This window comes from Caretta caretta, chromosome 12, assembly GCF_965140235.1.
Source record: "Caretta caretta isolate rCarCar2 chromosome 12, rCarCar1.hap1, whole genome shotgun sequence".
NCBI lineage: Eukaryota > Metazoa > Chordata > Testudines > Cheloniidae > Caretta > Caretta caretta.
Window position 1 is genome coordinate 17,893,452 of NC_134217.1, and position 15,101 is coordinate 17,908,552.

At 41.5% G+C, this 15,101-nt stretch overlaps 1 long non-coding RNA gene across 2 annotated transcripts in view; it reads right to left on the bottom strand.

Annotated features, from left to right (window-relative positions):
• The window catches only part of LOC125620736 (uncharacterized), a 328,147-nt gene that overhangs the window by 168,514 nt on the left and 144,532 nt on the right, over positions 1–15,101 (bottom strand). For both annotated transcript variants that reach the window (XR_012664561.1, XR_007352303.1), the window contains exon 3: positions 9,554–9,673. This is a non-coding gene — a long non-coding RNA (uncharacterized LOC125620736). The remainder of the gene's footprint in view (positions 1–9,553; positions 9,674–15,101) is intronic.

Consider the following 15,101-nt stretch of genomic DNA (forward strand, 5'->3'; position numbering starts at 1 on the left):
AAGGGACCCACATCTCACTAAAGAAAATGCACATGAAAATCTCAGTTTGCTTGTTTTTGCACTTTTCACATAGTACGAACAACAAACAGAACATACAAACTTGAAAGTAAAAAAAATGACATGACAGAGGAACTTTGCACTGGCATCAACAAGAGACCAGTCAAATACGGCACAAGCTAGGCAGGATTTTATTGAGGAAAAAATGGTAAGGGGGAATATTTAAAAAAAGTCATCTGAAATAGTGTCTTTGATGGGAGAATTGCAGGAATCTATTTAATGTTTATTAATGGAGTTGGCCAAATACTATTTGTGAAAGCAAACATAACATGAATCTAGGCTTTTTCAACACGAGAATAATGAATAGTATACTTCCAATACAAGTTTGTTAAGTTTAAGGAATTCACGAACAGTTTGATGAATACTGGGAATATATCCAAATATTCACAAATATGGCTACACAAATAGCAGCAAATTGAATCCAAGTCATTTATTCATAAGTTTACTTACAAATATGCTTTTTAATTATTTGATCAGCTCGATTAATAGAAGACAAGCAGGTTTGCTTTCCCTCCTGATACAAATAAAGGGAGAATGGAAGTAAAGGAGACTAATTTCCCATAAGTCTCTAATCCTACCCAGTGAGAGGCATCTTTATAAACAGGACAGAGTGGTTTGGGAGCCTGGGTAGCTTTTTTACTTGGTTGCTCAGCCAGGCATGAAAGTGTCTTCTACAATATCCTAAAAGATTCTGCACAAAAGACAATCATATATTCTGGGCAGCAAATAGCATTTCTAACTGGGTAAAAAAATAAAGCATCAATATTCTCCTAGACTTTAATGGTGGAGTAAGATAATATTTAGCATAAGTAAGAGTATCAGAATCTGTCCATGCATGAAATATGAAGTGTTCAAATGTATTCCACAAGAGCATGTAACTATCTGCACTATTCACAAAGCAAACTCCATATGGAACAAATGTTTGCTCAAACAACTCAAGAAAAAGTCAGGTGTAGGTTATGTTACAGGACTGGGTACCAGTAGATCTGGATTCTGTACCCAGTTCTGCAATAGACTTCCTATGTGAATTTGGGAAAGTCACTTAAATCTCTCGGTCTTGCAGCTGAAATGTGGATAACTAATTCTTTGTTACCTCACAGGAGTACTGTGAAGCCTAAGTCATTAATGTTTGTAAAAACACTGAAATCCTTGTAAAGAAGGTGCTATAGTAGAAGCCAATTCTGGTTAATTATCCCATTCATTTCCAGTTTAACTTTTATTTCATCCATCAAGTGAGTGTTTCACTTTAGTTAGTTCACAGCTGTTACAGTCTGTCTAATTTCAATAAATTAACTTTTACTTAAAAGCATTAGTTTTCTTAATACAACTATATAAGGTCACATTTATAGTAGATTGTTCAAGTAAATTAGACAAATTGCTCAAATAGATTTCTCAGCATAACAACACTTACCATCAAAGCAACCTGTATTAGAATTAATAATTCATTACTTATTGAAACAGACAGCATGACTGAGCCAACTTGTGTTTGGGTTATGCACCACAATGACAAAACAGAGAAATATCCTGCCCATTACAAATATGCAGAGTAGATCATGGTGATTTTATTAAAGAGCTTAAAAAATTATTGCTTATATTTTTTATATGGACGAATGCAAGGAAAGCTGTGTACACAATTATGTGCCAAACCGCTCATGTAATTACTGCAACTGAACATTCAACGTGTGGGTATGAGTGGTAGAATTTGTAAGTGCAGCATCTAAAAAGTGGCTGCAGAAATGGCATCTTAGGATCCCACTTTTGTCACTCAATAACGCCTATATCAATTTTGCTGAGGCTATACGTAACGAGCTGGTTTTATTTTCAATGGACAGCCCTGCAGGTAAAGTTTGGGATCTGAAGGCCAAGCTGTGCTATTTCTGGGTTGTGCATTATCAAAAAAGATTCTGCTGTTTGAATGTAGTTAGCATGGGCCAGAATAGCATCCAGCTCATTCTTCAATGGTGATATTGGCTCTGCTTAGCTAACATGAGTTCAAAGGAATAAAAACATATTTTTGTCACTGAATCAAGTAGGTAAGATTCTGACTGCATACAGCGAGTAGTTCAACTGACACAGAAGGTGCCATTTTTACTTCATCACTATTTTGAGTATTACATAGAGAGTTTTCATACAAAGAGGAGAAAGAAGAAACTTTGCGGATTTTCCTATATAATTTATACTATATCTTGATTTAGGCCAACATATTCAAATCTGGAGCCTGAAATTAGGGTTCTACATAAAAGAGGCATGATTTTAATAGATGAGCATTTGTAGCATGGGCTGATAGGAGATGCAGGTGCTCCACACCTCTAAAAATTAGTCCCTTTAATTTTAATGGCTGAATATGGAGTGAAGAACCAAAGTTTGGTTTTCACTGGGACCCCACTGGGCACATTCAGATTAAGGATACGTTGCCAGACACTGGGAGTACGGAAGTGACCCTGAGATTGTGCCCTGAGGATTTGTTCACTATGGTTCATGTCATAACTCTGTTTCTTGTCAGTGTCTTTGCTGCAGCTCTCAGATAAACTTCAGAGTTTTTAAAAATAAAGATGTTTCACGTAATGTTGATAGAAATAAATCATTTTCAGACTTTTTTTTAATCTCTTCTATTGAACATAGGGTATCTTCCCACCTGAACATTCCCAGGCCTACTGAAAAGGAAGTATTATACTTGTCTTGATGCCATAACTGCAGGGCTTGTTACTGAATATATAATACAAAGCTTCCCCTTGTGCCAGTCTTCCAGGGCTTGGTATTGGTGATAGCTTTACAGGAGTGAAATGAGGCACATCTGAAATGGCTGTAGCCACTAACACTTAGACAACAGCCAATATGTTTTTTGGCATCTCAGCAGAAAGATTGCTGTTATTTTGGCTAGCTCCTGTCAGACAGATAATAAAGGGTGGTGTTGGGAGTCTCTATCCACTCCCAAACAACATCCTGTTTCATATAACAGGGACAAAGTCTCTGTGTAGTGGTAGAGACAATTTTATGTTTTTCTAAGTAAACCCTGCCAAGTGCTAGATTAGCATTTTCACATTCCCCTAACCACTGATGCATAACCTCAGTTTGGACAGCTGTTTGGAATTCCAGGCTGGATACCCAACACTCAGCAAACACATCTGATGCTCAGATGTGGTCTCTTGGCAGCTTGATCTCATGTCGATGTGTTCAGATGGCATTGTGCCCATTCATAAGTTAGTCAGACTGTTTCATTTGGATTAGTTGGCAAGTAATCATGAGTTTGGATGTGCAGCCAGCTACACCCCATACAAATGTCATCTCTGCTACTATATTCTCCCTCTTCGGTGGTGTTTGGTGTTATACGTATCTTTATACCTGATTTCACCCACTGACATGTATGTGGGGAAAAAAATTAGAGTGGAGGAAAGGCAGTTCATAACACAGTTAACTTAACACTTTAACTAAGAACTGGTCTGCTCCTATGGCTGAAACAAAAACCCAGAATAGTACCTTCTGTTCTCATATAAGGAAGATTAAAAAAAAAAAATCTTTGCCTACAGAGGTTGTAGATGAGAAATACTCTGGAATGTGTGAAGCATAGGTGAAAAGTACAGAGAATCTGAATCTTATTTCATATAATTATTGTACTATTTTAATTAAGCTATGATTAAGCACTGCAATATTGTCTGAGTATTTTGGCAGTATAACAAATTATTATTGATATTATTTCAAAGTTTGTATGAAATTATTGGTATCATACACACTTTACACTCACCCCTGCCCCCAAATATCTCGTGACAGCAAATTTGAAACGTTAAATAGCTTAACAAAATTCTTATAGCTTAACAAAATTCTTAGCTTATTCTTAAGCTAGCAGATTAAATAAATGAATGTCATATTATGGAGCAACAGTAGGTGCCAAAAGTCAAGATTACAAATGAGTTTTTCTAATAAACTTGACTTGTCCTGACACCTCCCTGAACACACCTCAAAAATCCACATTCACAAAAAGCCACATTGAACTCTAAACTCATATTGGTAGGTTGGACCTGGGATCAAAAAAGTTTTTTGTTTGTTTGTTTTTTTACCAAATATGGAGAGGGGGACCTCCAGTTGTAAGCTGCACCCCTGTGACAGGTCCGGCACCACAGCGCCCTTTTGTGGCAGAGGTGGATGGGGTGTCAGGGCCTCGCCACTCTTAAGTTCCCACATCCGTCCCTTTCAGGACGTCCCAATGGCCAGTTTCCTCATGCTCACCCCTTGGTCGGGGTAGCGGGACCTAACAGTCCAAGTCCATGTGTCGCGCCCCCACATATCAGGGCAGCATGGCCCAGTGGCCAGAGTCCATACAACTCGCCCCGCGTATCAGGGCAGTGTGGCCCAACAGCCAGAGTCCATAGCCTTCCCCCTCTTAGGCGGGGAAGTGTATCCCAATGGCCAGAGTGGTAGGGGGACCCAGGCCCGCCCTCTCCACCGGGTTCCGACCCAGGGCTCTCCTATCGGCGGGGTTTCCCCTCGCGCTTACCCTTGTGGGGATCCTCCTGCAACATGCCGCATGTCAGTGCAGCTTTAATGCTGCTTGTCTCTAAAGTTCCCCTGGGTCACTTCCTACCATCAACATCGTGTTCTCCACTCCGAGGGGGGTGGGGGTCCTCCGGTCCACCCCCTCCAATCGAGACCTCTGTCTGGGACGCCGGGTACATCCCAGCTTGGCTGGATCCTGGAGTGTTGGCTGTGCCTCCTCAGGAGCTGGCGGTGTGCCTCCTTTTCCTCTGGTGGTCAGCCCAGACTGAGCAGCTTTGCAGGTTTTTATACCTAGTCTCCAGTTGGAGCATGCCCAGCAGGGCTTCTGGGGCGGGGCTTCCTCTGCCAGGAAGGAAGGGTTAACCCCTGCGGTACTAGTGCAGGGCCACTCTGCCCTGTCACAGCCTCTAAGAAGGTGAGTCCAATAGCGGGGGGCATTACACAGAAAGCAAACTTGGTTGTGCACCATATTTGTGCTCTGGATTCTGGCACTGGCTGGGTACTGAAGTAGTCCCCAACATAAGTCAGACTGGACCCAGGAGTGCTCTAATTTATATTCCTGTAATGGCTCCACAGATGCACCCCAGAATAGCTGGAGTGCACTGCACTCCAGCCATGCCCCATCTGCTCCCAGTATTTTCCCCATCAGCCAAGCCCTTTTATAAGGCCTATTAACAGAAGCTTGAAAACTGCACACAAACAGGACATCACAAGACAATATGTTGCTCACTTATTTCTGAGATTGTGGTTACTCTTTATGTTGCAAAAATTATTTATTAATACTTCTGCTCTCTACCTCCAGCACGCTGCTGTGCTTCACATTCCTTGCCATTCAGTAGATGAATGGACCATAGTGTGTTCACAGAATCACAGAAATGTAGGGTTGGAAGGAATATTGAGAAGTCATCAAATTCAGACCTCTGTGCTGAGGCAGGACCTAGTACACTTAAACCATTCCTGACAGGTGTTTGTGCAACCTGTTCTTAAAAACCTTCAGTGATGGGTTGGACTAGATGACCTCCTGAGGTCTCTTCCAACCCTAATCTTCTATGATTCTATGGGGATTCCACAACCTCCCTTGGAAGCCTATTCCAGAGCCTAACTATCCTTATAGTTAGAAAGATTTTCCTAACATCTAACCAAAATCTCTCTTGCTGAAGATTAAATCCATTACTTCTTGTCCTTCCTTCAGTGGACATTGAGAACAGTTGATCGTAATCCTCTTTATAACAGCCCTTAATGTAGTTGGAGCCTACTACCAAGTCCCCCCTCAGTCTTCTTTTCTCCTGACTAAACTTGCTCAGTTTTTTAAACTTTTCCTCATAGGTCAGGTTTTCTAAACCTTTTATCTCTCCTCTGGATTCTCTCCAGTTTGTCCACATCTTTCCTAAAGGATGGACACAATTCTCCATCTGAGTCCTCACCAATGCTGAGTAGAGTGGAACAATTACCTCCTGTGTCTCACATATGACACTCCTGTTATTACATCCCAGAATGATATTATTGCCACTGCATTACATTGTTGACTCATATTTGATTTGTAATCCACTATAAACCCCCGACCTTTTCTGCAGTTCCCACACTTTACCAAAAACAACGAGGAGTTTGGTGGCACCTTAAAGACTTATTCGGGCATAAGCTTTTGTGGGTAAAAAACCCACTTCTTCAGATGCATGGAGTGTCTGTTAGTCTTTAAGGTGCTACCAGACTCCTCATTGTTTTTGTGGATACAGACTAACATGGCTACCTCTCTGATACTTTACACCCTACCAGTTTTTCCCCCATTTTGTAGTTGTGCATTTGATTTTTCCTTTGCTAAGTGAAAGTAGTTTGCACTTGTCTTTATTACATAATTTCACATTTTGCTTGGATGGTGCTCTTTTTTGTGGTTTGTGTTCATTGACTTGACATCTTGCAGTTATTTAAATTGCCTTCCTTTTCCATTTAAAATTCGCTATTTGTGGGAGAACGTAGCATAAAGAGATGGATCTACAGAAACATCCATGATCATTCTACTGTCTAGTGGATGGAGATCCACAGCCATGGCCAGAGAAAGCCCAGTGTCCAGACATGAGTTTCACCATAGCACAGATAATTCCACCATCTCTCATTAATGCAGCCGACATGGTCATACAGAGAAATCTCATCTACTCTTTCACCATTTCAGCGTAGTCTTGTCAACATAAAGTAGTTCCCTCCCAATACTTACTGTTCTTCCCAAGCAGACAGAATAATGATTATGACACTTTGATATCTGTTTTTAAACATTTCTCTTTCATAAGGTAAGTGGTTTCTTTGAGCATAAAATGATATATTTCTACTTAGCTACATTAGCCACATACAGAAGCAGCAACGAGATTAGCTTGACTAACATACTATCCTTGCCGTTCAGTTTCCTATTTTGCAGTCATCTTTTGGGTCAAATGACAGGAAAGCCTTTAGTTCAATTTATTGTATATCCTTGCAATAAATCTTCCTGTGTTTGTTCATTGAAAAAAAACTTTTCTTCTCCTGTACCCATCTGGATGTGCCTACCATGCACCACTCAAAAGTCCATACTCTTGAGGCATCAAAAGTCAGGTTATTTTTCAACTCTTGGCCAATTGACACTACTAACAGGTTATGTACACTTCTTACTAGGAGACCACAACCTGCCTCTGCATTCAATGCTTTTACAAAGCCATGGGACTTGTCTACACTATGGTTTCTTCCCCCAACATTTGCTACCACAAGTTAGCTCCACCAGCATTAATAATAGTAAGAGTGTAGTGTTGGTCAGCTACTAGTGTTTTAACTTCTGTTATCTAGCCCTGCTCAGCACATAGCCAGAAGACACAGTCACTAGCAATTCTAGTGCACTGATTGTAGCAACAGTGGAAAGATTTAGGAAAGAAAGTTTGATTTTAAACACCTCCCTAAAGAGTGCAGGGTGATTTGGGCTGTGGCGTTTTCTCTTGATTGCGTCTTTGCAGTACTTTCTTTTGTTATTGATAGAACTAGACCTTTTCCCCCATTATTGATGGAATTTGATTATTTTTACAAATATAGTAAGCCAAGAATAACATCTCTTGCATCAATATTGATTATGTGAAAAGTGCAGCTCTGGACACTGAAATGTAGAATATGACAATATGCTGGACAACAACAGACACATAATTTGGTGATTATGCCACTTTATTTGACACATCCTCAGCTACTCTTTATCTAAAATTCCTCAGTGGTGTTTTTCTTTGGAAAAAATACTTAAATATGACCTGCTATTCAGGTCATATTTAGTTTTGCTGTTAAGAGAGATGGCTCTAAAATTTCAGTTGCACATCCATTTAGAAGGTAATTTCATTTAAAAATAGTATCCAACTAGTGGAAATGAAGGAATTTTTCTATAAACCTTACAGTTTAGGGAAAGGTGTGAAAGCCTTTCAATAGCAGTTGGGTTTGAACTGGGCAAATATACATGAGTATGCTGCACTCAAACTTTTTGCCATTGCCAGTAGAAAAAAAAAGGAAATGGAGAGAAATATAGCAGAGAAAGAGAAAAGATGGATGGTAGGGACAATTTTTTAATCAGTTCTCTTTTTTGTACCATTACTATTTTTCCCCTGTTCAGTCACTGATCTAAAATATTGTACTTTTCAAGGCAAAGTAATGTATAATGGTTTGCAACATAATATGGAACATCAGTGCTGCAGTACAGGGTCAAACTCATTTAGCTAGGAACAGGATCTGAATGTGAACAGTGTCTATAACTGAACTTACTGACCCTCCAAGCTGCACATGACAATATTCAAAAGTTTGAGAGCTGGGGCACACCGCCAGGACTTGGGGCTTCTGCCCTGCAAGGGGCACCTGCTGGGGCTTGGGGCTTCAGCCCCACTCTTGCTGAGCTCTGGTAGGTGTGCCCCATGGGGCTGAAGTCCTGAGACCCACCTCCCCACTGGCAGAAGCCCCTTACCCCACCACCCCTATGCAAGGCAAAGGTCTTGAGTTCTCCCCTGCCCCACAAGTCTGGTAGACAGAGAAGGGTGGGGGTGTGATGGGCTCCCCAAGCCACACTAACTGTAAGAGAACTGCATGCAGCTCGCAAGCCACAGTTTGGTTACCCCTGGTCTATAACACTGTTCCTTGAACTGTCATGAAAGTTTCCCAGGTCTTAAAAGGGAAGGGAAGTCTCTAGTGCCAGGAAGAGCAGAAGGCGAGGTTTGGGGGGATTATTTTTTAGATTTCACTTCAGGGATTACCGAGACTGATCAGTGAGAGTGGCTTGCAGAAAATTAAGCAGTTGCTGAGGCACCTGAATTTGCTTCGCTTTACCAAGCATTGCTGAGAAAGGTATGATGTGAAAATTGTCCTGAAGCGACATAATATAAAGTATTAAGGGAAATGTTTTAAATTGAGCTAATTAACTCCATGGGACCCTGCATTTTCCCACTGAAAGTGCTTTCAGTCCAGAACCCTCCATCACAGATGTCATAGAAAATGAAATGTGGTATAATTTAGAAAAAAAGAAAGCTAATCTAAAGGCCCCATAGTGAGAGACAAGTAAAGTTTCATTTTCTTGTTGTTGTGACTGAGATTAGGAGGAAATAAATCTCCCCAACTCCTTTAAATGAAGAACTTCCAGTAAAGAACCGCAGTCCCGTAACCCCTTTTCTGCCTTATGGATGTTTGAAGCTTGATCAAAAAGGTGACATTGGCTGGCCCCATATTCCTACATCTCTGTATTCCATGAAAAAAAATCAATAGAATTTCAAACAGCCATGTGGTCCCAAGCACCAGTAATGCACTCGGGTTTAAAACAGGAACTGGGATAAATGTTGAACCTAGGCAAACTTGCTCTGACTTCTAAAATGTAAATCATCCACAAGGATCAGAAAAAGAATAGATCCTTTCAAAAAACAAAGGGACATCAATTTAAAAGAATAAAAACAGGACAAGAGGGTTCTGATCCTTTATTTGGAATTTCTGGTCCATGATCAAAACTAAAACTAAGAAAATTATCTCTTACCATTGTCTTCAAAAGTCTCCCAGGATGGGCATATTTCCTCTGCTCCTGGCAGTTTACTATCACAACTCATTTTTGCAGCAAGTGATGTATTGGCCAGATCTTGGAAGAGAAATATAGCCCCTGTGGAAATGGAATGGATCAGGAAATTAGGGTTCATATTTGTCATGGACAAATTCATATTGTCATCCTAGGAAAATACCAGCCCTCCATTAGGATATGGTCCTCATTCTTTAAGCATTTCAATCAACACTTTGTTAATGGTGGGCTTCCAGCAGAATTAATATAATTTATATTTGAGTAATGTAATATTTCATAAAATGATCTCAGATACACTCCACTTTAGAGTCTGATTCAGCAAGCTGCTGAGTACTCTCAGCTCCTACTGACCTCAGCGGGAATTGAGTATGCTCAGCACCTCATAGGAGCTCCACAACACTGGAGCCCTTACTGGGTAAGGGTATGAAAACATTGAAATCATATGGGCTGTAAACGTTTTATCCCATTGAAAGCAGTTATTTACTCAAGTAGACCTACTGAAGTCACTGGGTTTGCTCGTATATATAGCTACTCATTTAAAGGGAGTAACAGGTTCACAATTCAGCCCTACATGAGTACATCTATTCTTTTCCTTCATCTTCCACTGATTAAGCAAACATAATAAATATACATAATACTAAACATAATACAAATATTTTGGTTCTCTTTTCTTCTGTTTCATGGATTAATTATCTTTTCTCTTTAGTTTATTCTTTCAGGTTCTTCCCTGGTTATTATTTCAAGTTTCCTTACTGTGGACATGAAAATAAAAATGCATGTGATGAGCCTCTTGAGAGAAAATTGGCCAATGTTACACTATATAGAGAATTAGAGTTTCACTTCTCCAACACTGAACTCTAATAATACTGAACTTGGTGGGAGTGGTCTGATTACTACAATATATTGACTGTATTTGTGTCTCCCTCATGCTCGCTGTAACTTTCTGTGGGGTGTCGGTTTAAAAATAAGACAACTAAACTTAACACACAGTAACTTCGTTTTGGACAGAAAATAAGTCCAAGGATTCCACTGTGATACTTACTCACATTGGGTGAAATTCTGGTCCCACTGAAGTCAATGGAATACTCCCATTGATATCAATGGGGTAGGATTTCATCCAGTGAGTGGTACCTTACTTCGTAAGTGGCTTCACTAACTTCAGTGGAATTATTTAGGATTAAGATGCAATTCCACAGAACTAAGAGTAGCACAGGTTAGCTCCAACTGAAGTATAAAGCATTCAGATGTAACTTCAACCTTTCAATTTGAAATAAAAAATTCTGAAATTAACCTGAGATGCACTTAAAACCAAGGTTTCTCTTAAGATTCAGAAGAATGAGTACGAGAAAAATAATGGAAGTGATTTTGTTTCATCAATTATTTTAACACAGATAATTTCTTTTGGCAAACTGTTTAATATTGTATGTTTTAACCAGAGGACTACTGAAAAAAAATGTATAACTAAATGTTTAAACATCCCAATTCTATTTGGAAATGTTTCTTTAATACTTTTAAATTTCTTACATCTTGCTTATTTATTGATCTTTGATAGTTATAGTTGCTTAATATACTTTTTGTTAAAAAAATAAATAAAGGGCTTCACCACATGCCTGCTCATAATTTTGCACAGTATATGGGATAAAAGGCAGAAAACAGAATCATATTTCTATTTCACCTTTTGTTCCTGTAGATAAAAAAACACTTCATGCATATTATCAAAAGTAATTGAAATCATGAGACAAAATGAAGGGGAAAAAAACCCCTACAACTCTAATAAAGAAGGAGATTTCTCTCTGTTATGCAAAATCCTGACAAATTCTCAGTCAAACTATGTAACTTGAGCAATTGATTTGTGAGATAAAGGAAGATACTCTAATTCATGGCATCTGCTGCTTTCAATTCTCACATCTATGGGCTAGGCATATCCCTGTGCAAAAGGTGAAGGGCAATGACATCATCTCAGGGGTAGCCCTGGGAGGCATTGTGCTCAGACAAGACATAATACCCTTCCTGCTTCCCCCTTGCTCCAGGTGGGAGGAAGATGATCGGGGTTGGGGGAGCCAAAATTTGTTGCTGGCCTATGATAAAAATCTACAAAAAGGTGTAAACCACCAGAGGGATATGGAATTACATAGAATAGTTCAAAGTGGAATAATTAGGAGCCAAAGGAGGAATAGTTAAGATGTCTACCAGGAAAAACGTAGGAAAACTGAGATCAGTTAGACTGTCCAATAGTCTTGAGAAATTGGGCAAATTTCATCATTGGCAAATTTAAATCTAAACTTGGTATAACGTTTGTAAGTGTACAATAGGTAACAGTCCTAGCTTGGAAAGGAGATGGACTAAGATGATTCAATAGGTCTTTTTCTCCTAAAGGGCCCAATCCAGGTTCCACTGAAGCCAATAGCACTGTTGGCATTGACTTCAGCAAGATCATGATTGAGCTCAAAGTCCGTTAACACAATACATTTCCTTTATATCATCCTCTGTATAGCTAAAAATATAGTTGCAATGAACTATACTCCAATGCACATCCAAAGCTAAGATTTTCATATTCAAATATGAATATTCCACTTAAAAGAATTTGATATTCAATTTTGTTATCAGAGTTGCTAACCACTGTAAATATCACTTCCTTTCTCCTCCAGACAAAAGCAGGTTTGCATCCAAGAGATAAATTACACATTTGCTGGCAACCTGGATGACCCCAGGGACTGGAAATCTGATTCAAGCTTTTCACCTCTAGGCTACCGATTCAATCCTGACCCAGACCAGGAGCAGCTGGGAAGCTCTTACAAATCACCATCTATTAGGTGACCTATATGAAAGAAGGCAGTAGTTTCAGTACAGTTTCTGGTGGGAAAATGTCCAGACCACAAAAATTAGTCACAACTGTTATTAACTGGGGCCATGTTTGTAGTCTGAGACACTAATGGTCATGGAGACTGCAAAATGACTTTCTGATGGGGAATCAAAGGGAAGCCACAAGGGTGGTCATGCAACCCTTTCCAGCAGTATGTTTCAGGTGCCCAGGGCAGCCAGCAGAGAGAAATCACTGTGGGGCAGAAGGTGGAACTGGGGAAGACCTGGCTGGTGGCTCCTACCCTGTGCTGGGCTCAGCTGCTAGTCCCAACTGGGCTGAGGAGAACGGGACTTCCTCTTCCCCTACACAGCATGCGGGGCCAGGTCAGACCCACCGCCAGATTTCTCCCCCAGCTGCAAGAAGCTCTGCAAACTCCCCCCAGCTACGCTTCCTTCACCCATAGCTCCTCAGCTGCAGAGGGAAGGATCCCTGTACAGGAAGCTGCTCCCCCATCTGCCCCACCCCCATGCATCCAGACCCCCTCATACGCAGACCCTCCTGCTGAGCCTCACCCCACACACACATTCAGAACCCCAACAAGCTAACAAGCCCCTGCACCTGGAACACCCCGACAAGCCACCCACACCCAGATTCCCACCCCACCAAGCCCCAACCAGTTGCACCTGGATCCCCACCCCACTGAGCCCCACTCCCCCAGCATCTGGACTCCCCCACTGAGCCCACACACACACACACACTCCCCTGCCTAGCTCTATCCCCTCCACGCTAAGCCCCAACCACCTTCACCTGGACGCCCTGCAGAGTCCCATTACCATTGTACCCAGAACTCCCCAACAAGCCCCTGTGCATCTCTGAACCTGGATCCCCCACTGAGCCGCCTGCACCCAGATTGCCCCACCCAGAACTCTCTCAACCTGTACGTGGATCCCCCCACACTAAGCCCGTCTACACTTGGATCCTGCCTTGCTGACCCTACCTGGTGTACCTGGCATGGAGGGGCAGAGCCCTGGGGTATTTCTGGGGCAGGCCCCGTCCTTGCACTATGTCAGGGTTGGGTGCAGCCCCACTGCTGAGTCCGTGTCTGGGGTGGGGATAGCTGCACAGTGATCTCCCACCTCTGTGAAGCCAGTGGCCTGTGCTGCCCAGTGCCATGCTGGAGCCTCCACATTTATTTGTCAAATACAATTTGCAGAATTTTAAACTATTGTGTGCAGAATTTTAATTTTTTTGGTGCAGAATTTTAAAAAAATGTTTACGCACAATGTCATCAGGAGTAACTGTGCCCCTTATTTTACAAGGCAGAGGCCAGAGGTCTGTGCCCCATTTATGCAGACACCTACCACCAAAAAACATGCAAATCTGATGTGTGCCCAAGTGGGATGAACACACATGCCTGTATATGAACAAACCTGATTTGTATGGGCACTCACATACTCGGATATATGCAAGTGTGCATACAACACAGATGTGATCTGCAGCCCCTCCCGCCCCCTCATTTTTAAAATCAGGCTGTGCAATTTCATGAAGCAATTATTATAACATTGAGACAACAATGCACATTCAAACTGAATTATCTTCATTGCTTTGAAGCAGTTATTGTTTTTTATGTTTTCAAAATATCAAAAGGGCATAGCCTGCTATAAGAACTAAGCACATGCAAAATGTTATTTTTAATATTAACAATTGGGGCAAAATATTCTGCAATTCTCTAGCTGCAAAATGGCTGAAAATAGTCTAATGATTGTGTTTCAATAAAATAAACTGCCTCACCAGTGTGGATATTGGGTGCCACATTTCAGCCCTATGATATTTAAAATGGCTAATATATTAAATAACCCAGATTTGTAATGCAAAAATCTCCTTACAATAATAAGGAGCAGCTTTTATAGTGCACCTCCAGTTCAGCAAAATCTCCCTTTCCATTTTGCATGCATAGGCCAAATTTTCAGATGTTTCCCTAATGAGTGCCTGCCATACTTGTGAATTCAGCATATTCATCTGAAGGTGCAATTACTCACACTCAAATATCTACCCATAGTACATGTTTACATGCACCACTACCTCCTAGAGCTCTTGTGTACAGCATAGACTTTTGTTTGTCCAGACCAGTGGTTCCCAATTTTGTTCCGCCGCTTCTGCAGGGAAAGCCCCTGGTGGGCCGGGCCAGTTTGTTTACCTTCCGCGTCTGCAGGTTAGGCCGATCACGGCTCCCAGTGGCCGCAGTTCGCTGCTCCAGGCCAATGGGAGCTGCGGGAAGCAGCGGCCAGTATAAGCACCGCTTCCAGCAGCTCCCATTGGCCTGGAGCAGCGAACCGCAGCCACTGGGAGCTGCGATCGGCCGAACCTGCGGATGCGGCAGGTAAACAAACCAGCCCGGCCCACCAGGGGCTTTCCCTGCACAAGCGGCGGAACAAGTTTGGGACCCACTGGTCCAGACCAATACATCTGCAAATACTGGAGTCCTGGATGTGGGCAAGGAGGCTGTAACAGAGGCCAGGATTCTACATGGAAAAACAGATGCTCTGGGCCTGAATCTCCATTGCCTTGCTCCTTGGAATGTCATTTACGGTGTGCAGAGCAAAAAGGTAAATGATTACACACACACACCCCACAAGTATAAATGAACACACAAGGGGTAAGGCAGCGGACAATCAGGCTTGAGTTGTTCTAATTGACACCAGTTTCCCT